Consider the following 23026-nt stretch of genomic DNA (forward strand, 5'->3'; position numbering starts at 1 on the left):
CAGTCGCGCGGTTCCGGACTGCGCGCCTAGAACCGCAAAACCACGGCGGCCGGCATCTGGGTAGGATATGATACAACAATTACTATATGCAAAACTGTGTATGACCTCTCAACATGGCGAAGGGCTACACATGGTCACGTGATATCCCACCACGCCCGAAATTCCAACAGAAAAGCTACGATAAGCATGAGCAGAGCAAGCACCAAATAAGGGCTGCCTAAGTCATCGTAGATGCGCATGCGCGTATAGCCTGTTGTAGGGCGCAGTCTGGTAACTGCTCAAAAGAACAGTAAGTGCGGAGGGAGCGTGGTATTTTCGTGCTTTCTTCATTCGCAGTGGTTCCTTTCTGAGTGCGTGGTACTTTAGTTTTTTGCGTCTTTTTTCCTACTGATTGAGCCTACAGTGTTGCGTTTGAACTACGAAAATGAGTGCTTTTAAATGCGAAGTGTGTGGGCAAGAGTATAATTACAGAAAAAATCTCAGTCAACATGTTTACACAAAAACATCAACAGGAGCTTGCTGTTGCCACTGAAGCGCCTATAGCTTCTTATCAGTGCTACGTGTGAGACAAAAATTTTTCTCTTAAAAGTAATTTGTATCACCACCAACGAAATATTTATGCTTTTGCAGGAAGTGTACATCGTGCCCATTTGAAAGCAGTTCAAAACGGGGTTGGATAGATCATTTACAAACTGCTCATGAAATTCAAGTTAATTCCGAAGATTTGCAATTCTCAAATGAAGATGAGTTTTTACAGTGGAATGAAGACACTGAACGCAGACACATTCAAAGTTTATTAAAACGCATGGATCTTCTAGCTATACACATTATTATGGTTGCCGTCGGTCAGATATCTTTATCTCCAAAGGTAAAGGCACAAGACATCTTAAATGATGATTCCATATTGGTACTAATATGATTCGAGCGTGAAAAATCTATTTCTGTTTCTGCTAAGCACTTTTTTTTCTTCCAGCCACAGCGTCGCGTATCAAAACAGACACTGGCTGTCCATGTCGGAGAGCGACTGCTGTGGAGTTGAACCTCGTATTATCTACACGTTTATCACTGTCTAAGTCACTGCTGTAAAAGTAGGACATGCAGTGAAAGCCTAGCGTTCCTATGGCCGACAGAGCTTCAGTTGGCCGCCGCTCTTGCCACACGGTGATTATGGAAACTCCAGTGCAACTCGCCTTGGCACTCCTAATCATAGGAGGAATGATAAGAGGTAAGCCAGTTCCGTCAGTCTGGAGAATAGCGGGTGAAATTATGTGCATTTATTTTTATTCCAAATGTAATGTTCCTCCGCTTGTTTTAAGAGATAAGTCTCAACCAATGTTTTGCTCTTGTTGGCTATTAAAATACGTTTGGCTGTGTGAACTCCTCTGCTGTTTATTTATTTTATTTTACTTGTTTTTTGGCGAATTCGTAAAGCTGTACAGACATGCTCTTTTAAAAATATGATTGTTGTATAATTTGAAAACAGATGATACTTTTTCGAATTTTGCCAACTACATCTGCATCTACATACATACTCCGCAATCCACCATACGGTGCATGGCGGAGGGTACCTCGTACCACAACTAGCATCTTCTCTCCCTGTTCCACTCCCAAACAGAACGAGGGATAAATGACTGCCTATATGCCTCTGTACGAGCCCTAATCTCTCTTATCTTATCTTTGTGGTCTTTCGGCGAAATGTAAGTTGGCGGCAGTAAAATTGTACTGCAGTCAGCCTCAAATGCTGGTTCTCTAAATTTCCTCAGTAGCGATTCACGAAAAGAGCGCCTCCTGTCCACTAGAGACTACCACCCGAGTTCCTGAAGCATTTCCGTAACACTCGCGTGATGATCAAACCTACCAGTAATAATTCTAGCAACCCGTCTCTGAATTGCTTCTATGTCCTCCCTCAATCCGACCTGATAAGGATCCCAAACGCTCGAGCAGTACTCAAGAATAGGTGGTATTAGTGTTTTATAAGCGGTCTCCTTTACAGATGAACCACATCTTCCCAAAATTCTATCAATGAACCGAAGACGACTATTAGCCTTCCCCACAACTGCCATTACATGCTTGTCCCACTTCATATCGCTCTGCAATGTTACGCCCAAATATTTAATCGACGTGACTGTGTCAAGCGCTACACTACTAATGGGGTTTCAAATACTACAGGATTCTTTTTCCTATTCATCTGCATTAATTTACATTTATCTATATTTAGAGTTAGTTGCCATTCTGTCCACCATTATCATAAACTAGAAGTAAATTTCGACTTTAATGTTCCATCTACGATGGTACCACCAGGAATCATTCTTGACTGTTCACCGGACGGTGAGACAATTTGTGTTCAATCTGACTCTATGGGAGCCAGTCACACTCCACCATAGCTCGTCCCTGAAGTAAACTCCCGTGCAGCTCCTTGGAGCCATCTGAAAAGTTTACTTCTACACCATCCCGTCACATTAATGTGACCACCGCCTATGTTCGACGTTAACGTGCAACAACCACTCACATACGGCAGGTGGCAGCACTAGCAGTGGAGGGTGCATAAAACGTGTCGGGGGACGCGGAAAACAATGCAGTCGTCGCTGTAATGCGGAAACGGAGCGATTTATCTGACATCCCTAAGGGCGCGATCATTGCCTTTCGGACCAAAGGTGGAAGCATCTCCGAAACAGCTAAGTTGGTAAACTGTTCGTGTGACCCCGTAGTTAAAGTATGCGACGCATGGCAGTATGGCGCTTTCAAAAACCGGCCCCAAGGCAACTGTGATGCACACGGGCCATAGATGACAGCGGTGAACAACGGTTGCGGAGATGTGTACTGGCGAACTGACTTTACAGATGAACCAAGGGGCTAATAACAGTGTCTCCTGAACGATAGTCCAGCGAACCTTGCTCTGTAGGCCTATGGGGCTCCGTAGCAGGCGCCTAATTCATGAACTCATGCTGACTGCTGTCCATTGACGACGAAGATTGGGATTTGCACGCCAATAGCACAACTGGACGTCCACCGAGTGGCGACAGGTGGTCTCTTCTGATGAATCACGTTTTACGTTCTATCGGACAGTTGACGTCTGAAAGCAAACACCCTACAAACAGGAGGGAGCCTTATGGTCTGGGAAATGTTTTCATGGCATTTTCTGGGTTATCTCGTCATTCTGGAAGGCGCAAAGGATCAACTCAAGTATGCATCTATACTTTAGGACCATGTCCACTCCTACATGCAGTTTTCTGTTCCTCGGCACGATGCCGTCTACCAGCAGTGTACTTGCAAGGTTCGAAGAGCATCAGGATGAGTTTACCGTACTCCCCTGGCCACCAAACTCCCCAGATGATCTGTGGGACCACGTCGATCGGGCTGTTCGCGCCTGCAGCTTGCCAAGGCATTGGATGATAATGATTATGTTTGGTTTGTGGGGCGCTCAACTGCACGGTCATCAGAGCCCGTACAGATTCCCAACCTGTACACAAGCCAATCTAGCCACTTATACGAATGATGATGGAATGATGAGGACAGCACAAACACCCAATCCCCGGGCAGAGACCAAGACACTGGAGTCGACGTGGCTCCACATTTCTGTCGGTACCTTGCCGAACTTAACTGAATCTCTTCCTGCACGTCTCGCGTTGCAAAATGTGGGCATTCAGGCTTTTGACAGGTCAAATTAATATGACTGGATGGTGTTACGAGAATGGATGTTCATAGCTAAATGGTAATTCGCGACACGAGGCGATTTTGAATTTAGTGTTTATTTACTGAAATTCAAGATTAAATCACAGTGCATATCCAGTGGCGCACTGACTGGAGGAGATAGGGGAGCCGGCCGGAGTGGCCGAGCGGTTCTAGGCGCTACAGTCTGGAACCGAGCGACCGCTACGGTCGCAGGTTGGAACCTGGCCTCGGGCATGGATGTGTGTGATGTCCTTAGGTTAGTTAGGTTTAATTAGTTCTAAGTTCTAGGCAACTGATGACCTCAGAAGTTAAGTCGCATAGTGCTCAGAGCCATTTGAACCATTTGAGATAGGGAAAGATCGGATAGTATTGGACACGCAATCATTTTCGAAATTATAATATTCTCTGAAGATTTTATTGGAACATTTTCACACGAAATAAAACTATGATACGTTATTTAATAGAATTATGAAACTCACTTTTATAAGAATAAAAGTTCGTTGATTTTTTTAAATATTTTTCCACCCTTTGGATTTTTTTCTCTTTTAATTTTTGGAGGGTTGCATCGAACATGAAACTGTGATGAGTAGAAAAGCCGTTTTTAATGCAAAGATTTTTAATTGGTTCGTAAACGGTTAGAAACTTGAGCTTGTTCATAAGTTCACGAATCTTGCTAACGAATCTTTAAGTTTGTTCCTTGCTGAAAGCGTCTGCTCGCTGCAAACCCGTGGATTCAGCTGTCATCACAGTTAAATGTCCGCATCTTTTCATAAAATCACAGGCAACCTTTTTCTCACTTTCACTTTTGCCTTGCTGAACCGATGCTTTATCTTCAGTTTGTCTTAATACTTGTGCACTATATTTAAGAACTCATCTTTACACCAAGTATAAGCTGTCTATCTGAATTTTTAATAAGATACTACAGTACTGCTTCCTGTTCATCGCTGAATGTTCTCGTAAAACTTATATTTCACTTCTTTGTTTTCCCGTAAAGCTCTAAGTCTATCACCTGTTGTACTTCTTGCAACTAAATATTTCGCAATCCCTTCCCTAATTGTCTTTCAAGAAGTCTGATTTTTTCTAAGGCTTCCTTCGTATTACTTTCACCACATTTATGCCCTGACTAATCCTTCTTTGGCTTTTAAACAAAAAAAGTTTTTATACTATTTGTTTTGTCCGGTACAACACAAAATTAATCTACAATCCGAATGAACTACTGTGATAATTTCATATCCCCACTGTTGTTATTTGGGGTACACACAGCCATAGCCTGCTGTACAGAGAATAAAACCAGTTATATCTAAAGATTCAATGAAAAATGTAATGTTACTATGATGCAAGGGACATCTAAAAAGCTTACACATTGTATATCCTTTCCTTTTCATAATGAACTACGAAAGAACACCAAAAGCAAACACCAGGATACGAGCTATAGGTAGCATGTTTAGCTGACGGCATCACATTCCCTGACAGTTTCTCATAAGAAACCGCAGTGAAAATTAGGCATTTTGGAGAGATCATTAATGCGATGTATGTTAGCTTTAGCCGGTCGCGGTGGCCAAGAGGTTCTAGGCGCTTCAGTCCGGAATTGCGCGACTGCTACGGTCGCAGTTTCGAATCCTGCCTCGGGCATGGATGTGTGTGATGTCCTTAAGTTAGTTAGATTTAAGTAGTTCTAAGTTCTAGGGGACTGAAGACCTCAGATGTTAAGTCCCATTGTACTCAGAGCTATTTGAACCATTCTTGAACCATATGTTAGCTTTTGCTGCATGTTGAATGTGTTCAAATCTGAATTTGCGACATTTAATGTTTTTTTGTAAGTGTTCAATCCGCGGTCTTTACGAATTTACGCAACGAAACAGTGATGTCCCGTGACGTCACTGGTTCTCTACTGTGACCGAGGGTTGCAAACCACGCAGGTAAGAATGAGGAGAGATTGCAGTATGGACCCCAACCACACCACACTTTGAAGCCAGAGGGACGCGGCTTGCCACCATGGTGCTCTGACCAAATCCCTGATACCGTGTTATAGTAGTGTCTATATTTACAGTCGCTCAGTGCGTCATATACGCAATTAATGTTCTCAGATTAGTTGTTTCAGATTTTTTGTTTAAAGTAAAATGCCATAAAAGCAATATCTCGTATTTTTTCTGTTTAAAAGCAGTTTTAAATGCAAGATTACGAATAGCTATGCTAGTCTTCAGCGTAAACGACACAATTTTCTTAATTTATTAATAAATGTGGAGCAGTACCACAAACGTGGGTTCTTTTTTTAAACGTACTTCCAATGGCCTAATATAACAATTTTACAGAGTGGTGCATAGCCAGATTTACGAGTGCAGTGACCTTTAATAATGATTTCTAAATAAAGTACACACATCAAAAAACGTTTTGCATCACCCCAGTTACCAGAACCCCTGAAGACAGACGTTCAGTGTGGATATTGTATCACAGACACAGTCCCTTTGACTGTTCAGTGATGTCACTAAACCCGCCCAAAGATGTAAACAACGATTAGACGGAGGGGTGCGATAGCCTATTAGTTCTAGTCATTCCACCAGGAAGGAGGTACACGGCTCGTGTTGTATGTAATTCAACCATATCTAGACTGTCAATACCGCGGTTCGATCGCGTCTGCATTGTTACTTTGTGCCAAGAAGGGCTCTTAACAAGGGAAGTGTCCAGGCGTCTCGGAGTGAACCAAAGCGATGTTGTTCGGACATGGAGGAGATACAGAGAGACAGGAACTGTCGATGACATGCCTCGCTCAGGCCGCCCAAAGGCTACTACTGCAGTGGATGATCGCTACCTACGGATTATGGCTCGGAGGAGCCCTGATAGCAAGGCCAACATGTTGAATAATGCTTTTCGTACAGCCACAGGTTGTCGTGTTACGACTCAAACTGTGCGCAACAGGCTGCATGAAGCGAAACTTCACTCCGGACGTCCATGGCGAGGTCCATCTTTGCAAACCACGACACCACGCAGCGCTGTGCAGATGGGCCCAACAACATGCCGAATAGACCGCTCAGGATCGGCATCTCGTTCTCTTCACCAATGAGTGTCGCATATCCCTTCAACCAGACAATCGTCGGAGACGAGTTTGGTGGCATCCCGGTCAAGCTGGCCGCCTTAGACACACTGTCCAGCGAGTGCAGAAAGGTGGAGGTTCCCTGCTGTTTTGGGGTGACATTATGTGTCGCTGACGTACGCCGCTGGTGGTCATGGAAGGCGCCGTAACGGCTGTAAAATATGTGAATTCCATCCTCCGACCGATAGTGCAACCATATCGGCAGCATACTGGTGAGGCATTCGTCTTCATGGACGACAATTCGCGCCACCATCGTGCACATCTTATGAATGACTTCCTTCAGAATAACGACATCGCTCGACTAGAGAGGCTAACATGTTCTCCAGACATGAACCCTGAGGGCTGTTTATGGATGACGTGACCCACCAACCACTCTGAGGGATCTACGCCGAATCGCCGTTGAGAAGTGGGACAATCTGGATCAACAGTGCCTTGATGAACTTGTGGATAGTATGCCACGACGAATACAGGCATGCATCAGTGCAAGAGGACGTGCAACTGGGTATTAGAGGTACTGGTGTGTACAGCAATCTGGACCACCACCTCTGAAGGTCTCGCTGTATGGTGGTTCAACATGCAATGTATGGTTTTCATGAGCAATAAAAACGCCAGAAACGATGTTTATGATGATCTCTATTCCAACTTTCTGTACAGGTTTCTGAACTCTCGGAACCGATGTGATGGAAAACTTTTTTTTAATGTGTGTATTACAGCGCACGCACAGTGTAGGCCTACCTACAACATCTATTACTCATTGGCAGGGAAAAAACACACACAAATAAAGAATTCTGAGAACATGACGTATTCCATTTCGACGCTCGCCATTTCTTTCTACTCGTGGCATACTCCCTGAGAGCATCCCGACCTTCATCTTTTGGAAATCGGAAACCATGCGAAAGAAAAATACGCTACAGTGAAAGTAAAGAAGTAGCACAAATTTGTTCGCAGTAAAAGGCAAAATAACATGTTAATGAGACAATTTACACATGAAATGGTATTCCTTTAGATTTCGCTTACCAATCGGAAACATTCGTGCACCCAAAAACTACGCAAGTCAGCGTTGTAGTTCAAAATCCTTCCATAAACTACATACAATCCTATGCACGCAAGCATGGGACAGCGGTATTTTGGTCTGATCATGACGGCTTCACAGTTGTGACATCTGGACCTCTTTCGATGCAAACCGAGCAGACTCCATGTTGATTTAACATTTGCGAAGCTAACATGTATTTGTTGGTTTTCGCATTTATACTTCAGTATTACGACAATATGCCGTGTAAGTGATACACAACATTATAGATCCCTCAAAAATGCGTCATTTTTCGTATGGTTTGCTATGGTGAAGTGTCGGGTAATGTGACGTCGGTGTCTAAATTTACTGCCGTTTATTATTCTGTGATTTCACTGATTTTTTTCCTTGATTTATGGACGTATGCTATAGTTTTTTGTAGTTTTTTTGGAAAGAAAACTCACAAGAGCTCAGGCGCAATACACTCGCGAAAAGAAACGTACTAATAACACACTTTTATCATACCAAGGAACTTCTTATCAGCGAAGTAACACAACGTGGTTTGCTGGCTTACTTCCCCTTATCATTCGTGAACCTCTCGCTGGGTGGTGCCATTTATATTCCTGTATTCGGGTGCATTCTAGTGATACATTTACGAACGTGGCGTACCTTTAGTTCAGCGGATAGAACTGCCAATGCCGGAAACAAATCATTACTTTCAATACTACCAAAATATTAATATTATACCTCTGTGTCGGCAGCTCGTAGTGTAGAAGTTAGCTTCACTCCCTGTAGATTGTGAGGCACGGTGTTCGATTCTCGGCCGGGTGGAAGAATTTCTATGCTCGGGACTGGGTGTTTGTGTTGTCTTCATCATTTCATCTTTCCCACCAAATACCGTTATGCAATTGTTAATACTGACCCTCGATTAAAGACGCGTCAAAGTATTATAGAGACCACTACACAGAGACAAGGATCCAATAGTGAAGGTTCACTCGCATTGTTGCTTCCTTTTCATTGTATACAGTAGAGCGTGAACTTAAGCGCATATTGGTGGAATACCTGTGGCTGAACGAACAGTCGTCGGGGAAAAGGGGGGGGGGGGGGGGTAAGTAAGAGCTGCAATCAGTAGACGCTACGCGCCCAAACCTCTGCTACCCGTAGCTGACTGGCATTTAGCGGCGTAGCCTTAAGACTAGCCACTACCTGTTCGAAAAATGTCACCCACTATCGTCAATTCCAGAAACGTTGATTTCGATATTTAAATCTGTATGGGAAATATTTGAAACGTGTCCTTAAGAATTTAAATTCTGTAATATATTATTGTGAAATATACTTCGATACACTGCCAAAAAAATGGAACATCCACAAGGACAAAGTCATTTTATTGACAAGTGATGTGACAGGTAGTCCATCATTCTAGGTGTATATGATAAAAATGCAGATCAAACGAAACACATACGTCACAGTTGCATCAATATACAGTGTATCCCCCCTCTGGTGCAACTTAGGTGTGTATTCTCATATGCACTCGATCATAAAAGTGCTGTATGGCATTCTGTGATAGATTGTCCCAGGCATCTAGCACTTTTTTTTCAATTCAGCAGTGGTTCTTACAAGGTCTGGAGAATGAGTAAGTTCCTGCTTCACCATGTACCATATGTGTTCAATTGACGAGAGATCTGGTGCTCTGCTGACCAAGGCAGCTGTTGTACATCATGATGAGTATGTTGCGTGGCAGCAGCCATATGTGGACGTGCATTGTCCGGCTGAAAAAAGCACATCACACTCCCGTCGAAGAAATGGCAGCAACATGGTGATAACAACCTATCATTGTAGTGAGCACTGGCTACTTTACCATGCAGAAACACCAAATGTGAGTGTTAGTTGTAACTGATGGCCTCCCACATCACAAAGCCTGGAATAGGACAGTGGCCGAATGTACTCGAGAACAAGCGGCTCACCAGTTCTATGCTGTATACACATATGTCCATCTCCCTCATCCAGGCAGAACCTAATCTCATGACTGAACATGGCAGAGCACCATGCCACCCTCCCGTCGACTCTTTCACCAGAATAGCCATGCTTGGCAGTGTCATGGTGTCAGTGGCTGCCTGGGGCCATATTCTGTATCTTTCTGCCATTTTGCTGATAGGTTCGGTACGCGAGCGCACCGAACGGCCTAGCTTATGCCGCGTGGGGTAGCCTGGCGCTCTAGGGCATCTTGTCACGGTTCGCGCGGCTTCCACCCGTCAGCGGTTCGAGTCCTCCTTCGATTGGAACGGCTCTTGATGGGGAGCCTGCTATTCATGTAAGAAAGAAGACTGACGCAAAAGAAATTTGTGATACCCTTATGCCAGTATATGAACAATCTTCATTGCAGCGGCTATATACGTTGTTCAATTGTTTCTTTGTACGTCAAAAGATGACGTCACTCTATAACAAAACACACGTCGCTAGTTACGAAAATTTTCCATGACTTGTGTAGTGAACTGAACAAAATTAATCCAAATGCAACTTTGTCCCTGTCGCTGCTCCACAATCGTATTTTCAAAACATTAGGATCCGAATAACAGTTTCACAGGTCGACCTGGTATCGTATTCCTGAACCTGAGCAGACGACACAATTTCTAATTCAGAATTTGCATTCGATTGAGAATTCGCTAGGTACACAGGCAGCTGCTGGTGCTTTCTACGCAAAATCAAAATCGAATGAGCAACATCAAAAACAGAAGAAATTTGCAACAGAGGGGAGTAAGTCAAAGAAGAAAGAAAGTCATACTTGTTTGTATTGCAAGAAAGCTGGATATATTATCGCAAACTGGCGAAAACGCATGGTCGCAGAAGAAGCAAAAGCGACAGCTAACAACAACAGTAATTCGAGATCCAGTTTAACAGTGAGCAACAAACCAGATACATTTCTAGCCACTAGCTTGTTGTGTCATGTTAATTTTGATAGTGCAGATTCTTGGATTTCCGACTCTGAACGACACGTCACATTTCACAAAATAAACGGCATTTCGCTACACTCGAAAAGTTTCCGATTCCACAATGTGTGCAGACAGCTGACAAAGAAGTTATTTTTGCACATGGGATTGGCAGTATTCATATTGAAATATTCAAAAACAAAAGGTGGACACCTGCTTTGCTTGAAAATGTCTGGTATGTACCTGATGTCAGACACCATCTTTTCTCTGTCCGTCAAGCTACACAACGTGGATATAATGTGACTTATGATAACAAAGGTGTTATCATTCGGCGACGTAGTGAAATAGTCGCAACAGGAAGACTAGTCGGTGCAGTATACAGTATTAACATGCGAGTTTGTACTCCGGATTCACAAGTAGTGATTAACTTAACAACTTAAGAAGAACAACTACAACGTTGGCATGAGAGGCTCGGTCATCAAGATAAACGTCATGTACGAGATGTGCTCGAGAGTTTCGGTATATCAATTAAGTGGCGTGATACGACATCGTTTTGTGATATGTGTTCTTCGCGAATTCTACCGTAAACCATTTAGTCATCACAGAGATCGTCCACAAACTGTCGGTGAGTTGATCAATGCAGACGTTAATGGACCCTTGGTCTATTGACCCCATAAATGGTTTTCGTTACTATGTGATTTTCAAAGATGATTTTTCTCGTTTCATTTGGATATATCTCATGCGAAATAAATCTGAAGTGGATAACAATTTGAAAACATTTTTGAAAGAGTGTGATGCTATTGGTCATAAGGTATACTTCGGTCTGACGGTGGAGAGTTTAATTGAAACATGGTAGCTGCTGTTCTACGAGGCCGTGGTATTGAGAATCGTCTTACGTGTTCAGACACTCCTGAGCAAAATGGTGTTGTTGAACAAGCAAATCGACATATAGTTGAATTAGCTCGCTCATGTCAACGTCTACCAAGTTACCTAAATCATATTGGGCTCATGCATGTGACACAGCCGTTTTTCTACTCAATCATACTGGGAAGTCAACTGCTGAAGGTAAAACACCCTTCGAATTGTGGACTGGCAAAGTGTTTAACAGTTGTAACTATCTACGAATTTTTGGATCAAAATGCTATGCTTATTTGCCAAAGAAATCTCGTTCTAAGTTCGACGAAAAGGCTATACCTAGTCATTTTATTGGCCACGTGAATGACAAAAATGGTTACAAAGTGTGGATTCCACCAAAACATCGTGTGCCAAAATCACGTAATGTTGATTTTCAACCAGAAAAGCTATGTACAACTGGAAATTCGATTTAATTGGAATTTAATTCCGTACCTGAAAAAACAGGAGAGAGAAGTGTATCTACTGTTGATCAGATTGAAACTAATGACCAAGAATATTTGAATGAGTTACCAAATCGACGTCCAGTTCATGAAATACGTCCCCCATTAAAATGTAGTGACTACGAATTAGAATACCAGCCTCACCACTCTCAAGGAGCAAATGCATTAGTTTGCCTGAAAAAAGCGATCCATGAAGAGCTTGTATCAACAAACTTCAACGAAGCTATGGACAGTAGTAATTCCAATGAATGGTTTAATGCGAAGAAAGAAGAAATGGGGGCATTTGTAGAAAATGATACCTGGGACTTGGTAGAGCTGCCTAAAGGAAATGGTAGAGTTGCCTAAAGGAAAACGTGTTATTGATATTTGATGGGTGATTCGTATTAAATATAAATCTAATGGATCGATTGATCGATACCGTGCTCGGTAGGTTGTGCGCGGTATGTTTCAACGTGCCGGAACTGATTATGATGAAACGTTTTGGTCCAGTTGCTCATTATGACGCTGTTCGTGCTGTAATAGCTATTGCAGCTGAAGAAAATTTGAAAGTTGTTCAGTTCGATGATAGAAATTTATTTTTATATGGTGACATGGATACAGAAATACTAGATGGCTCAACCAGAAGGCTTCGATGACGGGTCAGGTCGTCTTTGTCGACTCAAGAAATCATTGTATGGACTTACGCAATTACCACGTTGCTGGAATAATAAGTTTAATTCATTCACGAGAAAAAATGGCTTTATTGGTTCAACAACATATCCGTGCATTTACATTCGACAATGCAAAACAGAAAAAATGTTGATTGCTATTTATGACGATGATGGACTTATCGCAAGAACAAATGAAAGCGCGGTGAATTCATTTTTAGATATGTTAATGTCTGAATTCAAAATAACAGTGAGATCCTTAGCTCACTTGTAGGTACGCAAATAGAGCAACGAGAGTTTGGCTTGTTTATTTCACAGCGAGCATACACAGAGAAGATTCTACATCGTTTTAACATGGCTGATTCAAAACCAATAAAAACTACATGTGATAATGAAGAATTAGACAACAAATATAGCAATACTCTTGACAACAACGTTCCTTATTGTTCGGCTGTGGAATCATTAATGTACCTGGCATGCTCTACTCGTCCAGATCTCGCTTATGCGGTTTCAAAAGTAGCTCGATCTATGGATAAACCCACTCCTCCTGATTGGAATGCTGTAAAATGTATGTTCAGATATCTCCGTGGTACTTCAGACTAAGGTCTCTTCTATACTTTATCTGCCGCGCGGGGTAGCCGAGCGGTCTGGGCGCCTTGCCACGGTTCGCGCGGCTACAGCCGTCGGAGGTACGAGTCCTCCCTCAGGCATGGGTGTGTGTGCTGTCCTTAACGTAAGTTATTTTAAGTTAGATCAAGTAGTGTGTACGCCTAGGGACCGATGACCTTAGCAGTTTGGTCCCATAGGAACTTACCACAAATTAAATACTTCATCTGGCGGGAAACTTTGTGCCTATGCTGATGCTGACTTTGCTGGCAACACTAAAACAAGACGATCAACAAGTAGTTTTGTTTCAATGATTGGTAATACTGCTGTATCGTGGACATCTCAACTGCAGAAACCAGTTGCACTATCCACCACTGAAGCGGAGTTCGCTGTTGCAAGTGAAGGAGCCAAGGAGTTAGTGTGGCTCAACAGACTGCTGTTGGAGATCAGTGGAAAAAGAAACATGCCCGTATTGTTCACTGACAATGAAAGTGCCATTAAATTAATGAAAAACGCAGAGTTCCACTGACGCTATAAGCACGTCGAAGTACGGTATTATTTTGTGCGTGAACTCTATCAAAATGGAGATATCAATGTAGAATATGGGTGTTCAGAAAATCATGACATGTTTACAAAGCCTTTCAAATCAAACAACTTTAAAACAAGGTGTACATAGGACTTAGTAACTAATGTGTTTTTACCTTTTTTTTTATTATTCATAAGGCGTTCAGTGGACCACAGTTTGATTTGGGGGAAGTGTTAAAGTAAATAAATCAACACTCTGTTTCCTCTCCTCTCCTACCTGGTGCTTGGTTCTGTGTTGTGAATTTCCTTGCTCCTAAGAGTTTCTTTTGTTTTCCATGTTTTACTCTTTGAAGTTTTTCTTGTTGCCGTGAGTCATCTTTTAGATATTAAAGGACGAAGATCACTATTCCTAAAACTGTTGTGTTCTTGCTATAAAATTACACTACTGGCCATTAAAATTGCTACACGAAGAAGAAATGCAGATGATTAACGGGTATTCATTGGACAAATATATTATACTAGAACTGACATGTGATTACATTTTCATGCAATTTGGGTGCATAGATCCTGAGAAATCAGTATCCAGAACAACCACCTCTGGCCGTAATAACGGCCTTGATACACCTGGGCATTGAGTCAAACAGAGCTTGGCGTGTACAGGTACAGCTGCCCACGCAGCTTCAACACGATACCATAGTTCATAAAGAGTAGTGACTGGCGTATTGTGAGGAGCCAGTTGCTCGGCCACCATTGAACAGACGTTTTCAATTGGTGAGAGATCTGTAGAAAGTGCTGGCCAGGGCAGCAGTTGAACATTTTCTGCATCCAGAAAGGACTGTACAGGACCTGCAACATGCGGTCGTGCATTATCCTGCTGAAATGTAGGGTTTCGCAGGTACTGAATGAAGGGTAGAGCCACGGGTCGTAACACACCTGAAATGTTACGTCTACTGTTCAAAGTGCCGTCAGTGCGAACAAGAGGTGACCGAGACGTGTAACCAGTGCCACCCGATACCATCACGCCGGGTGATACGCCAGTATAGCGATGACGAATACTCGCTTCCAATGTGCGTTCACTGTGATGTCGCCAGACACGGATGCGACCATCGTGATGCTGTAAACAGAACCTGGATTCATCCGGAAAAATGACGTTTGGTCATTCATGCACCCAGATTCGTCGTTGAGTACACCATCGCATGCGCTGCTGTCTGTGATGCAGCCATGGTCTCCGAGCTGATAGTCCATGCTGCTGCAAACGTCGTCGAATTGTTCGTGCACATGATTAGTGTCTTGCAAACGTCCCCGTCTGTTGACTTTCGGATCGAGACTTGGCTGCACGATCCGTTGCAGCCATGCGGATAAGATGCCGGTCATCTCGACTGCTAGTGATACGAGGCCGTTGGGATCCAGCACGGCGTTCCGTATTACCCTTTGAACTTACTGATTTCATATTCTGCACAACAGTCATTGGATCTCGACCAACGTGAGCAGCAATGTCGCGATACGATAAACCGCAATCGCGATAGGCTACAATCAGTCCTTTATCAAAGTCGAAAACGTGATGGTACGCATTTCTCCTCCTTTCACGAGGCATCATAACAACATTTCACCAGGCAACGGCGGTCAACTGCTGGTTGCGTACGACAAATCGGTTGGAAACTTTCCTCATGTCAGCACGTTGTAGGTGTCACCACCGGCGCCAACCTTGCGTGAATGCTATGAAAAGCTAATTATTTGCATATCACAATATCTTCTTCCTGTCGGTTAAATTTCGCGTCTGTAGCACGTCATCTTCGTGGTGTAGCAATTTTAATGGCCAGTAGAGTATTTTTGTGGCTAATTTTCACGAGCATAGTGCATCAACATAACTTCTTTGGAGCGTGTGCACAAGTGCCCACCATCCAGAGGTGCGCACACTCCACTTCTAACGCGCCCATGCTTGCCTGTTAGCCAGGCAGACAAATGCCGCATGTTATCTGCCGAACAGGCAGACTGCTTTACTCCCATCCAAATAAAGCTACGCCCAACCCTAGCAGACTAAAGGACTGTTGTTTGTCTGCTGATTTTCCCGTGGTGCTTCGCTATGTAGCAGTTTATCCTATATGCTTTCATTGTAGGCTTTTTACCTGAATATAGCAAGACGAGGCCCAATATCATATATATCATTTAGGGTCATTGTAGCCCAGAAAATTATTGATTTTATTTGTCCTTTTTTTCCTTTTAGGCGTATTTCAGGCTTACTTCTTTATTTCTGTACGAACGATTTTATATGCGACTTTAGCCTCTATCGTGTAGTACTGGTTGTTCTTATTTGAGCTATCGTCAGGTCACCTCTAATACATGTTTTCCATAGTAGGCAGAACTGTCTCTGATAGTCAAGATCCTTTACACTTAAGAAGCTGGAGATGCCAACTAACATAAGATTTTGGAAGTCTAGTTTCTGTAATCTTAGAGTATTTCATCCATGTTATGCTAATTTTAATTACCTGAAAAGGCTGCTGCCCCTCTTCAGGAACCACACGCTTGTCTGGCCTCTGAACAGATACCCCTCCGTTGTGGTTGCACCTACGGTACGGCTATCTGTATCGTTGAGGCACGCAAGCCTCCCCACCAATGGCAAGGTCCATGGTTCATGGGGGGCTAAATTGGGTACAGATGTCATATTTCACTTTTTGTTTTTGTTAGATGAAGTGCAGGGGTACCTACCTTAACAAATAGTTTATGCTGCCGAAAATTGGCCCTTACTTTATCGTTGCTTCATTGGAATGTGCGTTCCACGTCGTGTTCCACTTTCTCCTTCTTTTCCTCTTAATTTCTCCCGCCTGATAGCTTTGATGTGTGTTCCGCAGTGAAATATTTTCGACACTAGCAGCGTTATCATACATGTGACTCAGTCTTCAAGAACCCCCATCTACCGTCGTCGTTCCTCATAGGCAGCACACACTGTATCTTCCCCATCAGGCTATCCTTCACGCACCTCTTTGTTACTCCGCAAGCTCTACACGTTGTTTGGTCATTGTTTCCATTCTGCATCTGCCCTCTCACAAGCGCCAAGACTACATTTCTTTCTCTCCCACTCGGCTGAATTCATTCTGCACTCATTGCCAAAATGCAGCATATGTTGGGTAGCTGTCCCACCAAGCTGGCCCATGAAATGTCTACAGCAGAGAGTTTCTCGTCTGCTCAGATCACTGCACCTAGCCTATCTGAATCACTGGCTCAGGATTCTGGTTACAATCACTTTCTCAGACAGTTTAATATCTCTTTAGCAGTGTTATGCCTCAGGCACACATTCTGTTATCAACCCACCAGTCAAACAGAGCTTTTGCCCATCTCCCCACATTTCACATCCGTGCCCCATGCGTATTGTTTCCCTGTGGTGAGGCAATCTTCACTGGGTGTGGAATCACAAGCAACACAACAAAGAGCGCACTTACAACTGCTAGGCTCTAACCCACTGTTGTAGCAGAGGACCACAGCATCACCAGCCCTCTGCAGTGTGACAACTACCATGAATTAAAAGAGCACCTAATCATGTGATTGGCGTCATCTGAAACACAGTGCTCCTAGGCACTATTCTCTTCAGAGTAGTGTTCTGACATGAGGCCCACCCAGCTGTTGCAGCATCTCTGTGCCTTAGCTGTACTCCAGGAATTTGTGGGGCAAACTCCACGAATTTGCAGGGCAAACTTCTTTCCACAACAGAAATTCTTGCTTACCTGTTGCAATCCATATGGCACTTGCTGCACAGAACCATACAGACATCGATGGTACCACCATCATAGGCGATTGAGGGTTTTTCCCCACTCTGGCCCTCTCCCACCACTGCAGCAGGAAGTCCCCCAGCTGTCCTAAAGCACAACTGGCAGTGGTGCCTCCACAGCTTGTGCCTCATGATAAACAGTCAGACCTTGCACAAATTATTTTTGAGTAACAAGATGGTAAAGATAAATTCTTCTCGGGTTGACAGCCGAGTCGATGCGTTGTTCTCCAGCAACGTTTCAGCAAGTTTCTTACTTGCCATCTTCAGGCCTGAAGATGGCAAGTAAGAAACTTGCTGAAACGTTGCTGGAGAAGAACGCATCGACTCGGCTGTCAACCCGAGAAGAATTTATCTTCAAGATTCGCCGAGAAAGCCTGCATTCTCATACAAGATAAACTTAACCGCTGCCCTTGCTCACTCATACCAGGTTGCTTCCACTTCCCGCAATTTGCCCCAGCCCAACACATCCCAAGGTTAAAATTTCTTCAACATTTCAACTGTGTAAATATTAATTTTAATTTTAATAATTAACAGCCTCAGTTGCACTGTTTGCCTACAATTTACCTAGGTTTCAGTCGGTATAACACAATCTTCTTCAGAATAGCAGTAACTACCGTCTTTCCATAGTGGACATCGTCAAGCTAAAACTACAAATCCATAAGTGCTTGACAATTACGTCTTAAAAACTTCTGGACCTAGTAGTAATAATGACGATGTTGGCTTTATATTATTATTCTCACTCCTAAGCTCTTCTTAGGTCCTTAAATTTTCCTAGATAGGCCATACCTTGTAAGCACATGTCTTCCTCATATCATGACCAGTGAATACTTCATAAATGTTAAGACAGTCGATCTAATTACGTTATGCACAGGTTAACATATATGCCCTTTTCCTCAGCTATACCTTTTATTTCACTTTACTAGTAAATTCAAGGTCAGGAGTTAAGTTCACGTCTTGTCCCAACAAGTAACTGTCATACAGTTTATGCGCAGACGCAAGGTATTGTGTGTCCGCCTAGGCGGGCCTCAGTTCCAGTACAGCACTTATGGCTACCGCATCGTGGTCGCGAAGTGTGGCCGAGGCAGTTCCAAATACGTTTTATAGTATGACGATAATTTATGGATTTGTAGTTTTAGCTTGACGATGTCAACTATGAAAGACGATAGTTACTGTTATTCTGAAGAAGGTTGGGTTATCTCGATTGAAACCTAGGTAAATTCTAGGCAAACAGTTCAACTGAGGCTGTTAATTATAAAATTAAAACAGCCCGAGGTCATTGCCGATACAGCTCACATGACCACACCTGACCCAGTGACCACCAATGTGCGGACCCGAGCAGACTCTTTCCCCTCACCTGTCTGGCGAGTTGAGGTACCTGTGTGACAGTGAGCCTGCATGCTGGTATCGCAAGCACTTCAGTAGTGATGCCACCAACTGCAGGCCATCGTGCCCATGGCACCCAAACACAGTCAGCAACCAGCAGTACTTGTGCCCAGTTGCTCAGAAATTTCCCAGTATCTGTTCACATTTGATACCATAACCCCACCTCACCAATCTCCTACATCATCAACACTGGCTCGAACCTATCAACCTATTCGTGCAAACTCGTCACTTGGTCAGGCTCCACCTCCTCCTCGTCCTCACCACCACAAATGGCTCTGTCATCACTACCTACAGTGCCCACACCTGGGGAGTTGATCCCCGGTCTCCCTGAAGAGCTTCTTTGAACTTTCACCATGGCTGATGTCATCGCCCCAATCCTCAGAACAGATTTTATCTCCCATTTCAATCTTCTCCCCGACCTCATACAGATTGCCCATTCGATGGCATATCGAGTTGCTCCAGCCCCTGCACATGCCGCCCCACCACTCACTTGCTATTGAACAACTTTCTTAGACTGGCCCCTCCGCCGATCCCTTTTACCGATTCCTGCTCCTCACCTGCCGTAAGAACACTGTTGTAAAGATAGGGAAAGAACAGCATAGTGTAGATTGTGACGAGAGTGGCACAACAAAGCTGCACACGCCAGGAAAGAAGCGACCGAGAAATAAGCACATGACAGCTTTGGACGATTTTCAGAATGACGCTATTCTTCGTCATATATACAGCTATTATAAGAGAAGGGAACATCCCACTCTACCTAAATTGCTGGTGTCGCTTCAGAAAGACGATCTTTTTAGAGGGATCAAATTTTCATTGCGTACAGTGTTGAAAGACATAGGCTTCAGCTATTCACTGTTTACCGAACGCAAAATATTAATGGAAAGAACAGATGTAGTTGCATGGCGGTGCAGATTTTTGCGCAGGATCATGGGTGTGGAATTCGAAAGTATAGTGTGGTTAGATGAAACTTGGGTCAATACCAGCCATTCTTTACGTAGAGGCTGGAATTATGGAACGCCCGAGGGGACAATGGCAGTGCCTGTTGGCAAAGGAGGGCGTATTATTGTCTTACATGCAAGAACATCGAAAGGTTTTGTGCCAAACTGCTTGAAAATGTTTCGGTCAAAAAAGACGGGAGATTACCATGAAGAAATGAACAGTGTAGTATTTCAAGAATGGTTCGAGACATCGCTTCTGACGAATCTGACAAGTCCATCAGTGATTGTTATGGACAATGCGCCTTATCATTCCGTTGTTCACGATAAGGTACCAACCTTGGCAACAAAAAAGACTATATCATTCAGTGGTTGAAATGGTGAAAAGTAGATTTCAGAGAAGATTTAAGGAAGGCGGAACTGCTCGAAATTGTGGCACAAAAGAAACCCCAATTTCCAACATATGTAATTGACGAGATTGCTGAAAGGCACGGGCATGAAATCGTTCGGCTTCCTCCATACCACTATCACTTCAATGCAATTGAAGGAGTGTGGGCGCAGATAAAAAATTACATTGCTGCAAACAATAAAAAATTCACGATCTCTGAAGTGGAAACCCTCCTTCCAGCAGCTATCAATAAAGTGACAAGCGAGACGTGGGCTAAAATTGTAAACAGCACTGCAAGTGCCATCAGAGAGGCGGCCAAAAACCGAAGGGGTTGTGGAAGAATGCATCGAAAATTTAATTATACATCTGGGAGAGAGCAGTGATAGTTCGAGTAGTGCTGAGGAAGACAATGTCAAATCAGATTCTGACAGTGATGTGAGTGGTGTTTTTCCATTACAGTAACTACAACGTATTCAGGAATGTAAGGAGGAAGTTTGCTATCGATCTACAACCAGATCATCATATTGTGAGTACTTTCTTCAGATTATAACTCTTAATACACTGACCAATTATTCTGTAGCTTGTAGTAGAACAAATTAATAATGCTAACACTTAACAATGGAAACCAAAACTGCTAATTTTCAACAACTTGCGAAAATAGTTTTCATTTCAGTTGTGAAGTTTAACAAATAACTTTATTATGTTTCAGCATCTTAGATACTTGTACTAAATAGCTCTTATCAGTTTTCGAGTTAATATATTTCAAGCATCAACTTTAAATAAATTCACTCGTACCAATACGACTTGTATTTTGTCTCGCTTTTATTTCTGCTGCAAGAGAATGCGTGTAGCAGACAGGGCGCCGCGTGCTGTGAGCCACGTTCGGCAACAGCGCCGTGTGCCCGTCGGAACTGTCTGTATCAATAACTCGTCTCACGGACTATAGGTACTAAATAAACTGCAGTGGACAAAAAGCTTTTCGTCAGGCATAAGATTTCAGCGGAAGTGGAAGTCTCGGCTTCAATCTGTACAAACCTGCGTTTGTATGGTTGGAGAGCACATGTACACCACTGAACTGGTTGGCCTGGAGTGTTTATGATGTAGTGCAAAGTGTTGTGATGCAACACAACCTGAACAACAGGAATTAAGGGCCCACCTTTGTCCTTTTCTTTCTCAAAGTAATCCCTCACAGAGCACACGAATTCACGGGCCTGGGTGTGTAGCACACTTTTCTTCCTCCGTTTCACTTCTTGTGTTCGGCTGGTACTACCCGCCGTACTAGACATTGTTTACAACGAAACATAAACAAAGAAACACTAAAAACAACAAAAACGAAATAAACTGCGAATTCAACTTCAGACAAACGACGAACGACCGCACCGCCTGCACGCGAGACGCTGGTAAGTTTCATAAGCGCGCGCGACCGGGTTTCAGAGCGGCAACGTGGCCCTTGCTACCCGCTCAAAGTCAGGCGGTCATTGGCTGCCTGCCTGCGGTCGCTAGGCAACGGAAAGACGCTACCGAGCTGTCAATACCAAAGACTCGTCTCCCAGACTATAAGAAGGACAGGACCTTGCACTCTTGTGGTGGTTATTGGTGGCTCAATGCGATGACTATTTCCAGCCGTTATCCTGTCCTGCTGTTTACCCAGCGATAGTGACCACCCTTCTGGCTCCACAATCTTTAGTAAGATAGATGGCATGAAATCTTGCACACAGGTCCTGATCACACAGGGAAACACAATAATAGGGCCATCATCACATCTTTTTGCCTCTTCAAAAGCCCCGTCATGGCCATCAGTCTCTGTAATGTTGTGCAGATCTGGCAACATTTATTAGACAATGTCCTCCACAGTGCACTGGGCTGTTTTGTCCACGTGGACTGTGTTCTTACTTACTCCTGGGACTTGGTCAAACACTGTGAGTACCTCAAAGGAGATTTTCGCCCTCCTGGATAGAGCAAGGGTCATTCTCAGCCTAGAAAGATGCGTTTTCAGAGTAGGTGGGACTTATTTCTTACGGTACTCGATTTCAAGACCCTTGCCTGAGAAATTCCTCGCAATCTCTAAATTTCTACATCCCACGACACATAACGTGCCTCACAGATTCCCAGACACAGCAATTTTTTTTGTAGCTTCTTTTAAGGAACCACTCACCTCGCCACTGCAGACCTTTTGGCACACCTCCATCCCTCTACCCGCACTGCTGTCGTCACTGATGCAAGTTAGATCATGAGCGACATGTCCTTCAACAGTGCTCAGGGACATTTAGCAGCTGCTGGCCTTTGTTCTGGGTAAGCTGTCCTAGCTGCAGTGTAAATGAGCTGCATACAATCGGGGACTGCTCGCCATCTATGAGGCAAGGAAGTAATTCTAATTCAACCCATTGGTTGAGAGACACTCTTCCAGCATATGCTGGTGGTCATGAAAGGCGTCGTAATGGCTGCACGAAACGTGAATGCCATCTTCCGACCGACAGAGCAATCATATCGGCAGCATATTGGCGAGGCATTCATTTTCATGGACGACAATTCGCGCCCCCATCGTGCACATCTTCCTTCAGGATAACGACATCGCTCGACTAGAATGGCCAGCGTGTTCTCCAGACATGAACCCTATCGAACATGCGTGGGATAGATTGAAAAGAGCTGTTTATGGACGACTAACCACTCTGAGGGATCTAGGCCGAATAGCCGTTGAGTAGTGGGACAATCTGGACCAACAGTG

At 43.7% G+C, this 23026-nt stretch overlaps 1 long non-coding RNA gene across 1 annotated transcript in view; it reads left to right on the forward strand.

Moving 5' to 3' along the window:
• Positions 1 to 1094: 1094 nt before the first annotated feature.
• LOC126297798 (uncharacterized) overlaps positions 1095 to 23026 on the forward strand; it is a 37295-nt gene continuing 15363 nt past the window's right edge. The window contains exon 1 of the long non-coding RNA XR_007552575.1: positions 1095 to 1225. This is a non-coding gene — a long non-coding RNA (uncharacterized LOC126297798). The remainder of the gene's footprint in view (positions 1226 to 23026) is intronic.

This window comes from Schistocerca gregaria, chromosome X (genome assembly GCF_023897955.1).
Source record: "Schistocerca gregaria isolate iqSchGreg1 chromosome X, iqSchGreg1.2, whole genome shotgun sequence".
Classification (NCBI taxonomy): domain Eukaryota; kingdom Metazoa; phylum Arthropoda; class Insecta; order Orthoptera; family Acrididae; genus Schistocerca; species Schistocerca gregaria.